The 17,825-nt window shown below is 46.0% G+C and overlaps 1 protein-coding gene across 1 annotated transcript in view; it reads left to right on the plus strand.

Annotated features, from left to right (window-relative positions):
- CD151 (CD151 molecule (Raph blood group)) overlaps positions 1-17,825 on the plus strand; it is a 40,808-nt gene that overhangs the window by 2,568 nt on the left and 20,415 nt on the right. The window contains exon 2 of the mRNA XM_067295976.1: positions 13,633-13,751. The gene's annotated coding sequence lies outside the window, so the exon portion shown is untranslated. The remainder of the gene's footprint in view (positions 1-13,632; positions 13,752-17,825) is intronic.

Consider the following 17,825-nt stretch of genomic DNA (forward strand, 5'->3'; position numbering starts at 1 on the left):
GTGGTTGTCCTTCTCTTAGATCTGATGTAGAAGTAATCCCCTGAGTTAGCAAGTGATACCAACCTGAAAAGATTTTTTACAGACACTTAAGCTTCCTAAGCCTTTTGTATGGATGTGTCATGCCAATACGGGAATGGACAGGAAACTAAGGCAGAGTCATTTAAGTCAATGTTTGAGATAAACATGACCACGTTTCCTGCCTTCCAGGGCTTTCCACAGTGAGACTTTGTTATCGTGTGAGACGAACGGCAGCAGCACTTTGCAGCATTGCTTGTTCTTTTGCTGCCAGGTGATATTATTAAGAGCAAAGCACAGCTTGTTTTGTCAGACTGAAGTATGGCACAGGAGAGACGGACTGTCTCGCCTCAGTCCCGCTGGCTGGCAAGCCCCGATAGCCCTGTGTAGTGTCGTCAGCTCTGCTGATCAACGCAAGTACTTGTGGCAATGACGTCTGCTAGTGCAGTCTGGCACCCTGCCTCCCTTTGCCAGGCGCTGTGTGTGTCCCTCCTTGTTTGCAGGATTTCTGTGTTTCTCTCCTCTTACAACCCCTTGTCTTCCCCTAGACCGCAACCGATGCACCCAACCTGAGTGAGTGCTGGCATACTGATTCCTCTGCTAGTCTACTGCTATGCTGACGTACACTTAGTGTTGCTTCTCTTCAAGTACAGTAAAGCACTCGCAGTCTAAATCTTGGCTCTACAAAGGATATTTTCAGTGTGGCCTCCTAAAGTTTGTGCTGATGGGTGTGAGAGATTCTTCAGCAAGGGGGTGGAAATGAGCTGCTTGTATTCCTTTGTCAAGTAAAAACGCTAGATGGGGGTGGCTGATGTAGTGCTATCTATCCGCCATAGGGAATTCCTGAGAGGCATATTATATTATTCTCAGCTAATAATAATTGTTGCTCAAATCTGTAACTTTTTCCTGTGTACATACACAGGTCAGGCAACAGTTCCCTTGCTCTTGAGACAGCCCTGAAGGGACTGACTTGATCTGGGTGCCCACAGGCACATTGGGGTGTCCCACAGGCACATTCACTAGTTTGGCAAAGTTTGACTTCATCTCCAAGGACTGCATTGGGCTACTTCTTATGCACAGAAGGAAGAGACATGCATGTGTTACATGTGTCTGTGGGACTCCACAGGAATTCCTTGGGAAAGAAAATAATATACTAAACGTTTCTACTGCCATGCATACCTGGATGTAGCAAACTATCCTGTTTCTGCATGATTTAATCACTTGTCAAGCAATTCTCTTGTCCCTGTGTGTTTTCCTTTTGCCTTCTGCCTAAGACAGAAGCTCAGGGAAATAAAAGATGAGTAGACTAGTCCTGAAAAAACAAAAAAGGGGAACTTTTTAATTTTATGTCCCATTCTGCTTCTTCTGTTCTCAGTGATCTTGTCAGTCTTATTCTTTAAACCTCATGAAAAGATCCTCTGTACTCACCACCTCTACTCTCTGCTCAGGTCTGCTTCTGGGCTTGACATGAGGTTATCTCCAGCTGCTCCTTGAGCACGTGCACCAACAATTGAGGTTCTGGAAGGCCTGAGGGAAGGCGACTCTCCTGGAAATTTCAGTCCTTCTCAGCTTCCCTGTCTGTGAGGAACAGAAACCTGGTCTCTCTGGTTGTTTAAAGGCCCTCAAGATCCTGAAGATGAAGACTAGGTCTCCTTTGTCTCATTTGCTCATCCTTCCTTTCAAACCCTGAATGTGATTTTCCTCTTCCCTGTGCAGTTGCATGCACTGGCAGCCACAGCAAAGCCAAAATGAAGTGAACAGGGTCACTGTTCCTAAAATCTCTCCATTTTCCCATTCCTTTTTTGCATGGCTGCTTTTGCAAAGCTTCCCCCCAGGACAGTGGCCCCTGTTTCAATCTAGGAGAAATGCCCCTTCCCCTGCCGCCACCACCCCCATGCTGGAAGCCTCAGTGTGGTGGGTGAGGTGAGCGACCAGACTGCAGCGTACGGATGAGGTGTTGTGACAGGTCTGCCGAGAGCCCCGCACACCGTCCTTCCTGATGGTGCCAAAGGCCGTCACTGCTCGACCTGGTTGGCAAGTATCAGCGTTACAACTGGAGCATTGCTGGCGAGCGTAGCTCCTGCCTGGGCCCTGCTGCATCCTGCCTGTCGAACTCTGCCTGCGGTCTCCACAGCCCGGCAGCGGAGGAATGAATCCAGTCAGTGCTAGTAGGCCCCTGTCCCGGCTGCTGCACAGTAATAACAGTTAGGAAGAAAAAGAGAGACCAGGAGGATAGTTTCTATTTTGCACCTCTAGTATTTTGTGCCAGAATAAGAGGTGTGTTTTGGGGTCTTGGCCACATTGTAGTATGACTGGCTGTGTCTGTGTTTTTAACCTAAATTCCTCTGGCTGGTTGGGTGGTTACGATTCTTTGCTGTAAAAGTGCTATGCAGTTCTGTAGCTGTATTTCAGGTAGTAGTGAAATAAGCTTGAGATGTGACTGAAAGTGTAGCTGGGTCCTTAGAGGGATACAAGCAAAGGTAGCTGCAGTGACAGATGCCAGCTGGGGTCTTCATGGAAGTTATTTATATCTATCTATCTATCTATCTATCTATCTACGTGTGTGTACTTTGTGCATGCTTTTGATGCCAGCAATCCTGGACAGTGGAGGCAGGATACTGGTCTCATGGGATAAAGGAGGGCAGTCAGGAATTACTTTCTGTGGAGGTTAACAGAGAGGTCCTTGGCAGCGTGGTGCCTGTATCCCTGTAGGATGCAACACCTACATGGCATTTTTCCGTTTTTTCCATCTGCAGCGGGTGCTGCTGTGTGTAAGAGGTGAGAGTGTGTCTGAGTGAGGGAGCACAAAGGAAGCAGGAAGTGGCACAGAGAGAAGCAGAGACAAAATATCCTTAAGAAAGGCAGGAAATGAGAAATGAAGGAGGTGCGGGAAGGGGTGTTGTTCCGATCAAAGGGTTGATCCTGGCAGCAGTAACGAGGCTTTATAAGGAATAACTGAGCCAGAAGTAGGTAACATAAAACGTTTCGCGTTGACTGTTGTTCCTTATCTGTTGCCAGTACTAGATCTAAATTCAAAAGGAGCAAAGTTCGCTCTTCCAGCCCCAGTCCTCTTTCCTTCTGTAGGTGCTTAAAGTAGTCAGTGCATTTTTGTGTGTGCTTTCCTAGGGACAGCTCTCTTGATTATGCTAGAGATAAACAGAGCAGTGGGGAAGTGGTGGGGCAGTGGAAGGAGCTGTGAGGCTCCGTCTAGGTGCCTGTGCTTAGATGGAGTTTGTCCCTGTAGCTTGCAAAGTGAAGGGTCCACGCTCCTAAAAAGCTGTGGAGTTGGGCCAAAATCTGCAGTGCATTTCCCAGATGTCTTTGTCCCCATAGGAGCGGGGCAGGTTGAGAGGAAACAAACATATTCTGGAGATGCTGTAGGAGTAAGATCTGGCTGTACTTTACAAATGGGTGAGGTGAAAATAAGTCTAATACCTCGCCCTGGAAAATATCTGCCCTTATGTGGGAAAATGGGAGCATTTCTTGTAGGCAGGAGGAAGTCGGTGTCATATACAGGTTTACTGGTGACACCTACAAATAGGCTTTTTGAAAGAAGGATAGAAAGATTTTTTTGATAGAAGGAAAGAGGGTTTTGGGGGCCAAAACATGAGATGTGTTGTGATGCAGTCAGCGCTCTACTGAGTTCTGGTGGTAGATGCCTACACGTTTCTGAGTGTTGGTGATGTCAGAGCAGGGTGTGTTTCCACTTCTCTGCTGGCTTGTAGTTCTTATTGCCTGCCTCACTGGTAGATTATGCACGTGCTTGCTCTTGGCACTAACGCTTTGCAAAGTATAGTCTCTGATCCGTCAGCAATACCATCAGTGTGATTACAGGCCCTCGGTTCAAATCCGTAACGTAATAGTCACTGGTATCCTTATCGCACCACTTTCAATGAAAGGTCATATTTAAGGAGGGGATTTAGCCTCCTTTCTAAACCTTGAGATGTGTCTCTGCATAGAGCGGCAGACCACAAAATTTGATGTTACATATTTTGGGGGCTCTAGGTCTTGGTTCAACTTTTGGCTCTGCCAGAGTATATCGCTTCTCTATGGAAAATGAGGCTGGTAATGCCTGCTCTGGCTCTGTCTTGTGTATCTAAATTTTGAGCTCCTGGGGCTGAGATTTGCAGCTCTGTACTGCACCTGGCAAGTTGGTGATTTGGTCTCTCAGAGACATAGCTGGTGTACAGATAACAGATTCTTTGGATCTTTCACTGACAAAATCCATTTAAAACTGTGACTGAGAGTGGCCGGAGGCAGGAATTTCTGGGGGAGGGATTTCTGTTGTGCGTGAAGTGGATCATATTTTGGGCCTCGCTGACCCAGGGCAGCAGCGATGCTTTCATAGTTTGCTCTCAGAGAGTGCTCTGATCCTCTGTGATCACACTGCTGGGTTAGAGAAAATATGGGAGAAGGACATTTTCAGTCAAATTTACACACTTGCTAAGGCAGCCTGCGGATGCCAGCCATGCCCACATTTCTGGCATGCCAGCTAGTGAGCAGGGCTTGTGGAGTGCTGGATGCAGCAGGAGTGAGTCATGGCTTGTGAATGTCAGTGTCTCTTATTAGCTTTGGTGGAATCCAGAAGGGAGGAGTTCATATCCCGTGTCCCCCCTACGTTGCCCTGGAAACAGAGGGGATTTGTTATTTTGCTTCTTGGTTGCCATAAGCTGCATGCGGAGCACCCACGGACCTCACGGGGAGCGGCGTGTGCAGTCGGAGCAGTGCGGAAGCCAGGCACACGGACATGCGTGTGGCAGACGCTGCCTCAGAGCGGCCCGCTCTGGAGCAAGAGCTGATCTCAGGTGCGAGCCTAATGCTGCGTGTAAGGCTGCCTTTAGGAAGAGCCTTTAAAACTCTCCACTTTCTTCCTAGGTGAATTCTGCCTTATCAACAGCTGGGCCATTTATTCCTTGAATATAAGCTCTGCATGTGTATGGGGAAGTGTTGAGCTTTGTGCTTGTGGATTCAGCTGCAGAAACAATTAATTGTGTTGCGGAGTAGAAAGGCTGAATCCAAACATATATGGAAGTACAACTTGCAAGTTGAAGGTGAATTTAAAGGTGAATTTAAACCACTGTAGTTACACCAGGAAAAATCCCTGTTGTCAACTTTCCTGGCCATTTGTCCTTGGGGAGCTGGTCAGGTTGTTGGGGAAATCTGGTCCCTGACTCACAGCTGTGCTGCAAGAAACCCAGAGGCAGGGAAAGGCGGACATGGTTGCAGGGGGAAAACTCTGCTTTCACTGGTGTCACAAACTTTACTTTGGTATTAGCCCAAAACTCCATTCTAGCTGTCATAGGTTAAATCTGTTACTGCATCAGTCTCCAAGTGGAAACAGCCGTATTTTAGAAAAAGGGAGTTTCCTTAAATTTGCTACTTCATCAGGATTTTAAACAAGTTTTTAGGGGAAAAAAAGAAAGAAAGAAAAAAGAAGCCATCTTGGTGAGATAAGAGCAGTGAGATAATCCAAATCGGTAATTTTATTGATACAACTACAGTAATTTAAGCAATAGTGTATTTACAGGTGTGCAAGTGGGAAACTGTTCCTCTGCGAAGAGAAAGCATCAGAATGTTGCAGATGAACGGCAAATCCACAGCTGCAGATCAGCAATGTCTGGGCAAGTTTGTACCTTTAAAAATCATGTCTGGCCAGCCAGGCCTTCTCTTTCTGCATCGCCCTGACCAAATAATTTTTTTTTTCGTGTGTCTGTGCACAACAGTAGTGGTTATCCAGCCAAATGCTGCTTTTCTGCATGCATACAGCTGAAGTGAGGACTTTTCTGAGTGGCAAGACTTGGGCACCAGAGCTGTCAGTGCTGAAATGCTTGTTAGTTTGAGGTTGGTAAAAGAAGGATTATAGTCTATGCCAGAATTGTTGTGGTTACTTCCAGCATGAATTTTAGAGTTCTATCTAAATTCTTCAAAAGCAGGAAGTGGCATTTGTTTTCTGGGTATTCCTGGATATCCTAGAGGGACCTCATTTTCAGAGTGGGCATTTAGTACTGAGTGAAACTCAGGGCTTTCTTGCACATCAAAGAGAAGGTACTTAGGTTCTTCAGAAGCTTTTGGCTGTGTTTTTCCTGGATTCTCTCTGACTTTTCCTTTTAGTATTCAAGGGCTTACTGAGGGTCTTAAAAAACGTACTGGCGAACTGTGCAGTGAATTGCTTTTCCCCTCCTTGGTCACTGATGGTATGAGAGGTGTTGAGAGGCAGATAATGAGTCTGCCCAGCACTGGCTGTTTGCCATGTTCCTATCTTCTGCACGCAGAGGAAAAAGCTCTGCTGCTTTTTACTGAACTCAGAGTAGTCTGAACCCTGAGTATGTGCCAGTAATGTTTGGAGGGGCTCTGGAGGGAATGAACTAGGTGGTTACTCCCATCTCTTGAAATCTTGTGTCTCCCTGGAATTTGAATTAGTCCAGGGAGTACCAGAGTTGTAGAATGAAGGGATTGCTTTTAAAATTTCTTGCCGCATATCTTTTATTGTTAAGCTTTTAAGAGAGAACACTATAAAGACACATGGTTCCACAGAGCTGTTCAGGAAACAAGCTGATCACCAGCTTGTGATCAGCCACCAGCTGATTACCTTGAGAAATGCTTTAGTCGCATGCAAGGGACCTTGTGCACCACAGGGACTAAGTGGGTGAAGTTCTTCGACCTGTGTTGCTGTAAGAGTTCAGATGGTATGATATGGTCCCTCTTGACTTAAAAATTGACCTGGGGAAGGGGAGGAAAAGAAAAATAATAATAATAATAAAAAAAGGATTACTTTTAACTGCTTTTTGGCTTTCCTGTAATGAGGCATGTTCATATAATTCTAGGGTAACCTGAACTCACAGAGCCCCTGTAGCCAAGGTGTGTTGATGGAGAAATTCTTTGCAGGATTTCTCAGTTAAGTGCAAAGTCCAACCCGGTGTGTGCTCACATCTGTTAGAGGAACCCCTTTCCAGTTGCTTATTCCTGCCTGCTCTAAATGAAGCAGATAGATACCCTGAGACAGACTGGCCAAAGTCTAGAGCACTTCGGTACTGATTATAGCTCTGTTCCCTTTATGGAGAGCTATGTAACCTGTGCACTTGAAGCAATACAGCTCTGAGAGTACCTGAGCAAGGCCAGCCCTGGTGCTGCTGCGGGCAGGTCTGTACGCAGACTGGGAGGGAGAGGTAGAGCGAGGTGTTTCAGGGAAGTGGTGGATGTCTTGGGGCTGGGGGATTTCTTTACAGCTTGTTGGACTATGCTCAGGGGTCAGGGACTTTTTTTTTCCCTGCCCCCAGCCTTGGTGTTGGGCCAGCAAGTAATTGCCTTGAGGACAGCCCATGCCTTCCAGTTATTTATTCACATGCTGATGCTTCCCTGTGAAGTTTGCAGGCTGTTCTAAAAACAGCTGCGTAAATGGTTTTGGTGGAGTCATTAAACCTGCTACACAAGAGAGGTGGAAGGGGGAGGAATGTTTTATTTTTGGCCGGGTGTTGTTTAATTTTTACTGGAAGAATGATCGTTTTCAAGGCAGCCTCATGCAGTGTCGATTGGGCATTGTTTTCAGCATTGCTCCTATAGCAACAGGAGAGAGAGTTCCTATGGACTGGATTCACAGCTCCAGGAAATGAAATGTCATTTAATTTGCCCTTGGCCATGCTGGATATTTGATCTACCTCCAGTAAAGTGTTTTTAGCTCTGGAAAGGAAGACAGCTTTTCAAAACGTTTAATAGTTGCTCCAAAACAGACCCCTTGGAGACATGGACATTGGGGAAGTATACAGATGATGGTCAGAAGAGACTTCCTGGCCCTTGCAGAAGCTCTTCTTAGGGACATGGTTAATTGCAGATGTGAGAGTCTTCCCACATGAGGTGGCTGTTCTCGGTAGGAGGGAAGCTCTTGGGTGGGGAGGGAGCTATCACTGATAGCTCTCTAGTCTGCCAAATTAAGGTAAGACTTGTTGTAGCACTGTTCTGTGGCTGCATAACCTTCTCTTTTCTCTTCTGTCAGTGCACTGGGATGTTGCAGAATGCGTTGCCCCATTACTAGTACTGCAGATACTAAATCTGTTGCTGATGTGCTCTGAAGTCGTCTCTGGCATAGCTGGCACCAGTGCTGAGTTAACCAGCAACATGTCTGAAGTGATGAGACTGTCACCTTAGTTTCTGCTGTCAAATCCCTCCTCAGCTGCTTTTAAAATACAGTCTTTATGGAATTGAAACTGAGACTGGCTTCCTGGGAGAGATCTGTGCTGTGACTCCACAGATTTTCACTTTGCCTGTTTCCACTGCAAAAAAAGTGAGCAGGAACAACCTGATTAACGCAGAACAAACTTTACACAAAAGGTAAAGCTGGTGCCAGCTTTCTGTGCACCTCTTTGTTTACTGCTGTGCTCTCTTCAGTCAGGTCTCAGGCACAGGCATGGAAGTGCTAATAAGCAGCTTGAAGACTTTGTGTTGTACAACTTTGCTTTCTGTTGTGGTTTTCCAGTGAATGGAGCATAAATCTTGAAATGTGAGGAAACTGCATCCAAGCCTTCTCTCTGCTGCCAGTGTTCTGTCTGACTTTGGAAAAGTTGCTCAATCTCTGTGTGCTCCTGTATATAACGTGGAAATATTGCTACTTTTTCTCTTTGCAGGTTTGCTTTGAGGAGTTAAATGGCCTTTGAGGCTGTGAGGTTATATAGGACGTTGTGTCATTGAGAGGCTAGAAACGTACCCTATGGTGACACCAGCTGCCTTGTCTTTCAAAAACTGAATGTATTTTTGATGATGGGATTTAAAATCCGATGATTTGTTTGTGAAATAAGTGAGATGAAGATGATGGCCTGCAGTAGGTACGCGCCCAGTGTTGTGGGTAGGTGGAAAATCTGCTGACCTTTCACTAGTCAGCTGGGGCAATGCTGAGATTTGTGGGGAATGAAACTGAAAGCACCTTTGCAAAGAGGCTCTGCAGCCAAATGATTAGCAATGATATACTAACTACACGGCAAATGTCTGGACGTTAGTCTTTGCACTGAGCTTAAACCACTGTGTGCAAAATGGTTATTTATAGAGGGTGATCAAATAGTTACAGTCACTGCGGTGTTTGGAGACCACTTTGAATTCATGTACAGAATTCCCTGAATGGTCTTCGGCGTGGCTGGGAGGATTATTACAGGTGGGCTTATTATTATTGGCTTAGTCCTAATACTGGCACGGCTACAGAGGAAGGGAGATTTTGCAAATATTCCCTGAAAACACTGAGGATCCAGTTGCTTCTCTTCTGGGAGCTGAGCTGAAAATGACAGGGTAATTCATAGGAAGGAATCAGGAGGAAAGCTGATTCTGCACAAACTCTTTTGTTTAGAAATGCGGTTTAATGCTACTGATCAATTCACCAGTGCAGACAAAGCCCTGCTTTAAAAGAAAAACCCAGTGCCTATGAACAGAGATAGAAAACAGAATTAAAAGTACCAATAGCAGGCTGTAGTGAACACAGAGTTTGTCTTGGCTGTTAGCTAAGCCTGACCTATCTGAACTACTGTTTCTAGTCATGGCAAACCCTCATTGCTGTGAGCTTTCTGCAAACGCACACCAGGCACTGATTTCTGGCGCTTCTAGTGAGAGAGTAAAAAGACTGTTATTGTTCCTCTTTTCAGTTCAAAGGCCAGTGAAGTGGTTCCTGTGTATAAATAGTGTAAAGTGCTTTGGGATCCTTTGGGATAAAGGGGGCCTTATTAAATACAAGATGATGTTGTTCGACACAGAAGGAGTTCCCATTAATCAAGCACTGAGTGCCTGTCTCTGGCCTGCCTTCTGGTTTTAACCAGGGCCTGTGTGTTTGAAGGGGCCTGTTGCTTTCCGCATTATCAAGTTCTGGGAGCAGTGGCCTGCGGCTTCATGATCTGAGAATATGGCTGTCTCTGTGTGTTTTGTTACGACTAGAAAGCCTTATCAAGTGTTTTTGTTTGCTTTGTAGTGGAACAGTTCTAGAACACAAACACACACACTCCTGGGCATGCTTTTCTCTTGCTCTTTCTTTTTCTCTTGCTCTTTCTTTTTCTCTTGCTCTTTCTTTTTCTCTTGCTCTTTCTTTTTCTCTTGCTCTTTCTTTTTCTCTTGCTCTTTCTTTTTTTTTTTTTTAATGGTTGTGAAATTGGTTATAGACTAAGGTCCCTTTTATCCTCAGGTCCCCCTTTTATCCTGAAACCAGTCATCACCTCTCCCAGGTTTGAATAAACCCCTCATAAAATACCTAATACTCAGGAATGTGTGTGGTGATGAGCATATAAATCTTTGCTGAGTTTAAAATTAATCTCATTGTTATTTATGTTTCAGTAACTCCTTCCCCTGAGGAGTAAACCGTCTCGGAAAAATGAGAGGAACAGCTGAGTGCTCTTATCCTAAGAGACACCTCTTGTGCTGAAGGAGGTGGCTCCTCAGGTGTATTAGGCACATAATTCCTCATTGGATACCTGACTCTCATCATAATTAGTAGGAGTTAAGGATCTATGTCTCTCTTGAGAAGTATATTCAGAACAAATCAGCTAGAGCCATGATAGAAGAAATAAGTGATTTTGTAAGTGTGGCCCCTCAGACCCAGGGGGATGACAGATTTTTTAGGCAGCAGGTCTTTGACTCATCTGTAGAGGTGACGCCCAGGCTTAGAAGGTGCTGAGATGAGATCCTCCCAGATTCCCAGGACATGATCTCACTTACCTTTTTTAAGTTCTTCAGAAAGGCGTTCTCCCTGTGGAGAGGTGGAGCCAAGTGGGGTCCCCCAGGGATAGCCAAGAGAATTTATTTCTTGCTGAATGTACCTGGCTTTCTAAGCTATCTTCACCTGTCCAGGAACCGTTGTGCACAGGGTTGATAGAAACAGATGATGTGGCCAGAAATTGTTTTTTTTGTACTTCTTGATTCTCAGCAGCCCCTAGAAGGCTTGAAGCAAGATTCTTTCATACTCGGTACTATACAAACAGTCAAGGAAAATTGCTCCCTGCCCTGAGGAGTGTGTAATCAGTTTAGACAAAGGGCAGGAGGAGATAAAAGCATGACGCTGTTTCCGAACTGTGGTCTGTAGAATCTTCTTTGTAAGTACTAAATATGTTTAGTTTCCATTTAAAGGTTCAGGGAGGAGGGTTCTAGACCCAAATCTGTTCTGTGTGTCTGCCTCAAACAAACTATAAATGGAAAAAAAAAATCCTGAGAAGAAGCTTCTTTGCCTCACTAGATGTCTGGCTCACATTTTGCTTTCTCCCTGGCCCTAGAGACATAAGTACTTTGACTTTCCAGCATGATCTGGCATGCTGAAATAGAAAACAAAACATTCAGCTTTGTATCCTGGGGTGCCTTTTTCTTTTCTAAATGGGCAGGAGTGCGGGAGCAGCGTGAGGCAGACCTATAAATGGTAGGGCACGAGGGCTGCTCAGGGAGAGTTTGGGCTCAGCCTCAGGACCGAGGATGCTGCAGAGTTACTGCTTGCTTTGCAGGCAGCTGTGCTGTCTGTGTCTTCCCTCCTCTCCAGCTGTGCCTCCGAAGTGGTCTTTTGGCTACTGGAACAAGGGAGAGCTGCTGGAGGCACAGGCAACCAGGCAAAAGCTTTGATGAGGGAGTATCTCTGTGTAAATACTCAGAGAGCTGCAGAGCAAGACTTGAAGGCAGATCATGAGCCTCTGAGCAGCTTTCTCTGAGGAGAAGGAAGAATGCAAAGGGCTGTGAGCTGTTCAGTCTTATCCAAGCAAGGCAGTGAGTGTCTGCACAGTAAAACCTGCCACTACAGAGATGTTTTTTTAATATTGTCTGGTTGTTTGTCAAATATTATTTTAAAGCAGTTCCTGAAACAGATCATAGGTGTAGAAAAGTCTCCATTCATTTAAACAACCTATTGTCCAGCATGGTGCGCGACAGATCATTTAGTTTAGTTTATGATTCCAGTACTTTGCCCTATTTCTGAATGTCTCAAGAGTTGGGATTTCCACTGTTTCTCTAAAGAGATTCTTCTATGCTTTAGAGACTACGTAGTAATGTGAGTTCACAAGTTTCTAGCACTTACCAGAGCATTTCTTTTCATAGGGAATGCTAGCAGGGATAATCTATGCTGATCATAAATGAAGGTGTATTGCCTATACTATGCCAGAACAAGGCCTGCAGGAAACTCTCCTTGAAGTTAATAGAATGTTAAAATGGTTATGAACTGTGTTAAATTTCATCTGATAATCAGAAGTAAACTTTTACTCTTCCCAGGTGGTTTGCAAACACCCAGGCAAGTCAGGAAGCGTTACTGCTTCCATTTCCCAGTAAAGGCAATAGATAAGAGAGCTTAAGCCTTAGTCTGTGAAATAAGTAAGTGTCAGGGTGTAGATCAAAGTATCAGTAATTCAGTATCCAAACAGACAGATTAGGTAAGAAGAACTGGTATTTCCTTGTCTTTTCTCCATCCTGCTGCCAGCAATGCCAGTGGAGACAGATTTCAGGGGAGAATCAGATCTGCTGCTGTGGTATGAGGGTGAGATAGCTGAGGATATGGTGGTACAAACATATGCAGAAAAAATGGGAACCTCTGTCTTACAAAAGCAGGCCTGGTTTTGCAGCTATGCCTGGCCTCTTGCTCTTCAGGGGGCAGAGGGGATGATGCTGGAGGCCATTTCCCACTGTGACAGCCGTGTACAGCCTAGCTGCCTCCACAGAAATGCAGTAAAGTTGCAGAGAAATTACTCCTGCTACCTTCCTGTAGCTTGTTGCTGATCCGTTCTAAAGGAGGCACTGGGATGGGAGGTCGAGGCCTTGCTCTAGGAGGATTGGCAGTGGCAGAGGAATTTGGGGGAACTATTTTCTGATGACCCAGTCTGCCAGAAGGTTACTTTGGTGAGAAGTTGAATGGAGAATCTCATGTTTGACTCAGCTCTGTGTTCAGGGATATTGTAGTTACCTTCTGGGGAGCTTGCCAATAGCTGCTGATGGAGCAGAGCCTGCCATGGTGCTTAGGACCTGTCTTGGTTATGCTTCAGCAGGAATGGAGGCTGAGGAAAGCAGCGACTTCCAAGCACCCCTTTTCTCTGCATGTTCTGGTTTGTGCTCCATTTCTCGAGGCTCCTAAGCCCTGGGAGCAGAGGATGGCTGTGTGCAGTGAGTTCTGACCCTACGTGCCCACTTCTTTGCTCTTCCTAGGCTGTCCTGAAATGCCTCTGATGGCACAGCTAGGGGCAGTGGTCGCTTTGAAGCACTATCACCAGCTAGGGCATCACATTGCAAGGAAGGGTTTTCTTCATGGGCTTTCTCATGGAGTTACTGCCAGGTCCTTTTGGACTCCTCTATTGTTGCCAGAATGGACTGTCACTGTGGTATGTATATGGCCTTGACAGAAACAATAGCAGCATTTACAGGACGTTGCAGACATGTGAATATAAACCTATTCTGGCGGCTTCCTACCATTAGAAGGGCTTCACATTTCCCATTGCTGCAATGTGGGTTTCCCCTGTTATTCCATGCACACTTTCCAGTTTATTGAAATGCATTCATGGGGTATACTCTGAAGCCATGTGCCCTTCATTAAAAGGAGGGCTTGATGGCAAAGAGTGTTATCACATTCTGATTCCCAGAATAAAACTTGACATGGTTCATGATTCTCTGTCTCTCTTTTCCTTTCTTTTTCAGCTGTCTGCTTTCTTGAACCCAACAGAGGACAAGGGCCAGCAAGAAAGAGCGGGGAGAAAAAACATTTGTAGGGAACTGAAGATTTGCACTGGTGCTCCGAGTTGTTTTGGTGGTGAAAGGTCAGTACCCGGTCTGTTGACCCATGTTGGCTATCAGTTTGAGGTGGATGGTGGCACTTAGAAATTGTGTAAACCACAGCACTTCACCTACAAGCTTTAGAGCTCCTCTCTTGGGAAGGCTTTATTTAATGGCTTGTAGCTGCTTTCTGGGCTGTGTGAGGTCTTCTGGCAAGTTGATAAGCAGCTTGATGCTTTTTCTGCAGATGTTCCAGTGGGGTAGGTGAAGCAGTGGTAGTAATATTTTCATTTTTCAGAGAGAGAACTTGGACAGTGAGGTCATGTCTCCAACAGCTGGAGTTCAGCCTTCCTGGAGAATGAGGTCTTCAGTCATTTTGCTGAAGATAGTACGTCAGGTTATCAGCCCACGCCGGAACTGCACATACCAAGTAGAGCACGTCTGTTGTGTTTGCTGAGACCTGCCTCGGGGCCAGAGCTATCTGCTGTGCAGCTGGCCAGGGTGCCGGCATAGACACACTCCAGGTAGCCAGCCATACCTTGCCCTCCAGGCCAGCAGCGTGCCCGGTGGGCATGTGAGGTAGCCACCGAGGCAGGGGCAGATGATACTGAACTTACAGCCCTTGGGAGCTACTCTTCCATAGCAGCGTAAATGCAGCCAGAGGGTCTGTTCTGTGCCGGGTCTTTCTTGTGTGTGCTGGCAAAGACGGGCGAGCGGGCTGCACTTTAGCCCTCACTTATTGCCAGTCGTTTAGTTGTTATGGGGATGAGTGCTGTATAAAGTGTAGGATGTTCCTGTTTCCCCCAGCTCATAAAAGTAACCTGTGAACTAGACATCACTGACATGTTGGACACCAGTTTTCTTGCCACTACTCATTATTTTTAAGCATTGCTTTGTGTTGCCTTTAATGGCCTGGGAACTATTTCATTTGTTTTGGCAGTGTTTCTTCACCATCCATCAGATGCTGCTTCAGGGCATGTTGTGCAGAAAAAGCCTGCAGGCCTGCCTTTCTTTGCTGTGTAATTAACTCCTGTTACTGTGCAAGTTGAGGCAAATGTACTAGGCAAAGTCTGCGATGACTAAATGAATGTCTAGCCAGCAGGAGTGTGTGTGTGTGTGAATGTGCATGCCACGTGCTTTCTGAGCTGGGATGTAGGTGCATGCCTGCATATGCCTTTGGGCCTGCAAATGAAAATACAGTAGTCTGATGTGGGATACCAGACCAAGTCCTGCCATTGAGATTTTAGATGCTTCAGCACAACAAAACAGCTGTTTGTGCAGTGCTGTGTTCCCAAGTGCTCAGCACCCGGAATTGGAGCTTAAATGCTCAACTTCAAATGCAGTCTTGTTGTCTGGTTTGTCCTGAGGCCTTAGCCTCAGTAAAACCAGAGCCCTTGCAAACTGGGCCTTGGAATGGCTAACATTTGAAGTTGGCTTCTGCCTTGCCCAGCAGTCATGCACTGTATCATGTTACCCAGGTGGGAGGTTGTGACTTACATTCAGACAGGGGAGGAAAAATTCCTTTTTTTTTTTTTCTTCTAGACATGGTTGTATAGATGAGTCAGCCTTTCCTGCTCCTTATTCTTCTTGTAGGTGCTTCCCTATTACTCTGTTCTCTAATACTTCATTGCTAGTGTATTTAAGCATCTCACAATCTTTAATGTATTTGAGCCAGCGCACCCCATAAATGTTTGCCACAATAGCTTTACCAGACAATCTTCTCAGTATAAGTATAGATTCTAGTAACCGCAAAAGAGGTTGTACTGCTTCTTTGGCCAAGATAATGTATATTGACAAAAGCACTTTTAAGGTGATGAAAATGCATTGCTGTAGGTCTTTTACCGATACAGCAAAGTCGCGTGGGGCCTGTCATGCCTCGCAGCTGTCATGCCTCTATCAGCAACAGTTTTCACTGCAGATCCGTACAACATCACTGGGTTTAGAGAGAGATGAGTGTCCTGCATTGTAGAGGAAGAACAGAGGCACGGGATAGATTAAATGACTTGCCCAAAACCATGCAGGAAGTGTGTGTCAGAGTAGAGAACTGAATTCAAGCTGTTCAGCTCTCAGTTCCTTGAATTAATCTTCAAACTATTCTCCGTCCCTTTTGTGTGTCGTTTCCTTTGCATTAATTTTGTCTTTGTCTTTCTTCTTTCCCCTCCTGTCTTTGTGTGTTTTGTTCCTTTTAGACTGTTATCTCTTCTTGTCTCTTACATTGTGGTGTGTGGGCATAGTAGGAATCCGTTCCCGATTTCTGGCACATTATATGTAAAGATACATCTCTTCATTGTACGACTAAATTTCACTGCCTTCACCCCATGATTACTTTTCTTTGTATTTAGCTTACTGATGAAACTACTGCCTATCGGAATAAACCAAATGAGCTTCATTGTGGCAGTGCTTTTGGTCTTTTAGCCACTTTTTCAATTAGCAAACACTTCTCACTATGAAGTTCATGTCTGACTAATAAGTTCTTATGCACTTGTAAATATACCCATGTGGCATGGCTCACCATTTTCTGTCCAGTGAAGAGCTTGTTCATAGTTATCTATGTGATTCAGCATAAACCTTTCCCTCGGTGTTTTGAAATGGAATACAGCTGTGGGTGCTAATCAGTGTTGCTTGTTCTCATCCGGTTTCAAGAATGTTTCGTATCACTTCTGCGGGTCTGATATAACAGTGACTGAAATCAAGAAACCCTGGTCACATTAGTGGATTTTGGATGAGGCCCCGAGGCTCGTGCTCATCAAGGTGTTCAGGTGCAGACCAGGACCTCTTGCTTTTGGAGGCCGAGAGACTCGGAGCCTGAGGTCATCATTAGCAGATTGTGGCTCACTCCCTCCTGCTCCCCGCTGTAACTGGAGAGCTTGGCGCTCAGTGCCCCCCAGCCTCCACCTCTTCGCTGCCCAGGCTCTTTGGGAAAGGCAAAACACTGACGTCTCCTGCCCTCACTTCCTTTCCTTGAAGAGCAGATAGCTCCCTACAGCTTTGCCTGAACCAGTCTTTGCGGGCGATGGGAGGGGGTAGACCACCCCGTGTGAGGCAAGGAGAAGCAACGCATTACTTTTAAAAGGAGGGCCTGGAGAGAGCTGCGCTTCCATGAATAGCTTTCCGGGTGAGTCAGTAAGCGTGCAGAGGCAGCCAGTACCATCAGCTCTGCTCCTGGCTAGGAGGGATAGATCAAACGGGAGACAGCCATGATTGCTCTCTGATTCATGGCCTGCTGTTACTGCATGAATCACCGTGCTTTATAAACCTGCAGCTGTTCACTGCCAGCTTTCTGGAAACAAGTAGATCCTCTGCTCCCAGTGGCAAAGCTGAGCTGTATGAAAAGCCTGTATGTGGTGCTCAGTGGAGCAGTATCTGCAGCGCTGAGGGGAATTTCAGACTCTCTGTCATCTTAGCCCAAGCAGAGTCTCAGCTGAGTGTCTGCCCTGTCCTCACCCCAGAATAAGATTCAGTTTCCTCTGGGATATCTGTGGTCCCAGATCAGAAGGAGGTGCAAATCGGCATTGCTCAGTAGGGCCCAGCACCTGCTGTTTGGTGATACCTGGAAATGCTGTTAGTGGCTTTTTTTTTAATGACATACTCTGAGGGGAAGGGGAGGAAGATCCTGGAATCCTCTGAAGGTAGGAGGGTATGCTTGGATGGGTGATACAGTGAGGTGACACAGCTGCTTGCATCCAGCTCTCTGGGTCAGATCCAGCCCAAGGACAGCGACTGTCATTGCTGTCCCCTGGCTGATCAGTGAAATGAAGCAGATTGGTCTCGGAGGAAACTGCACCTCAGGTTTGCTGTGCGCAGCCCTGATATTAGCAGGCGTGGGCAAAATGCCAAGGATAGCAGAGCCCGTAGAGCCTGTTTCCGGAGGGCACGCATCTGGGTCTGGGCTGAGGTACCTCTCTTGGGTCGTGCAAATATGTGTAGCTGTGGAAGCTTGCCTGGCTGCTGCTGTTCCTGTTCTGTGGCTAAACGAAGCCTCTGGGAGCTGTGAATCTGTCACCTTCCATGAGCATTACATTCACAAGGCATCTTCTCGTTCAGAATTACAAGTCTGTTCAGAGCATATGGTGCCACCAGCATCCATTCCTTCCCCCTGCCCCAGGCTTTTGTGCTGC

Source organism: Apteryx mantelli, chromosome 4, assembly GCF_036417845.1.
Source record: "Apteryx mantelli isolate bAptMan1 chromosome 4, bAptMan1.hap1, whole genome shotgun sequence".
Lineage (NCBI taxonomy): Eukaryota > Metazoa > Chordata > Aves > Apterygiformes > Apterygidae > Apteryx > Apteryx mantelli.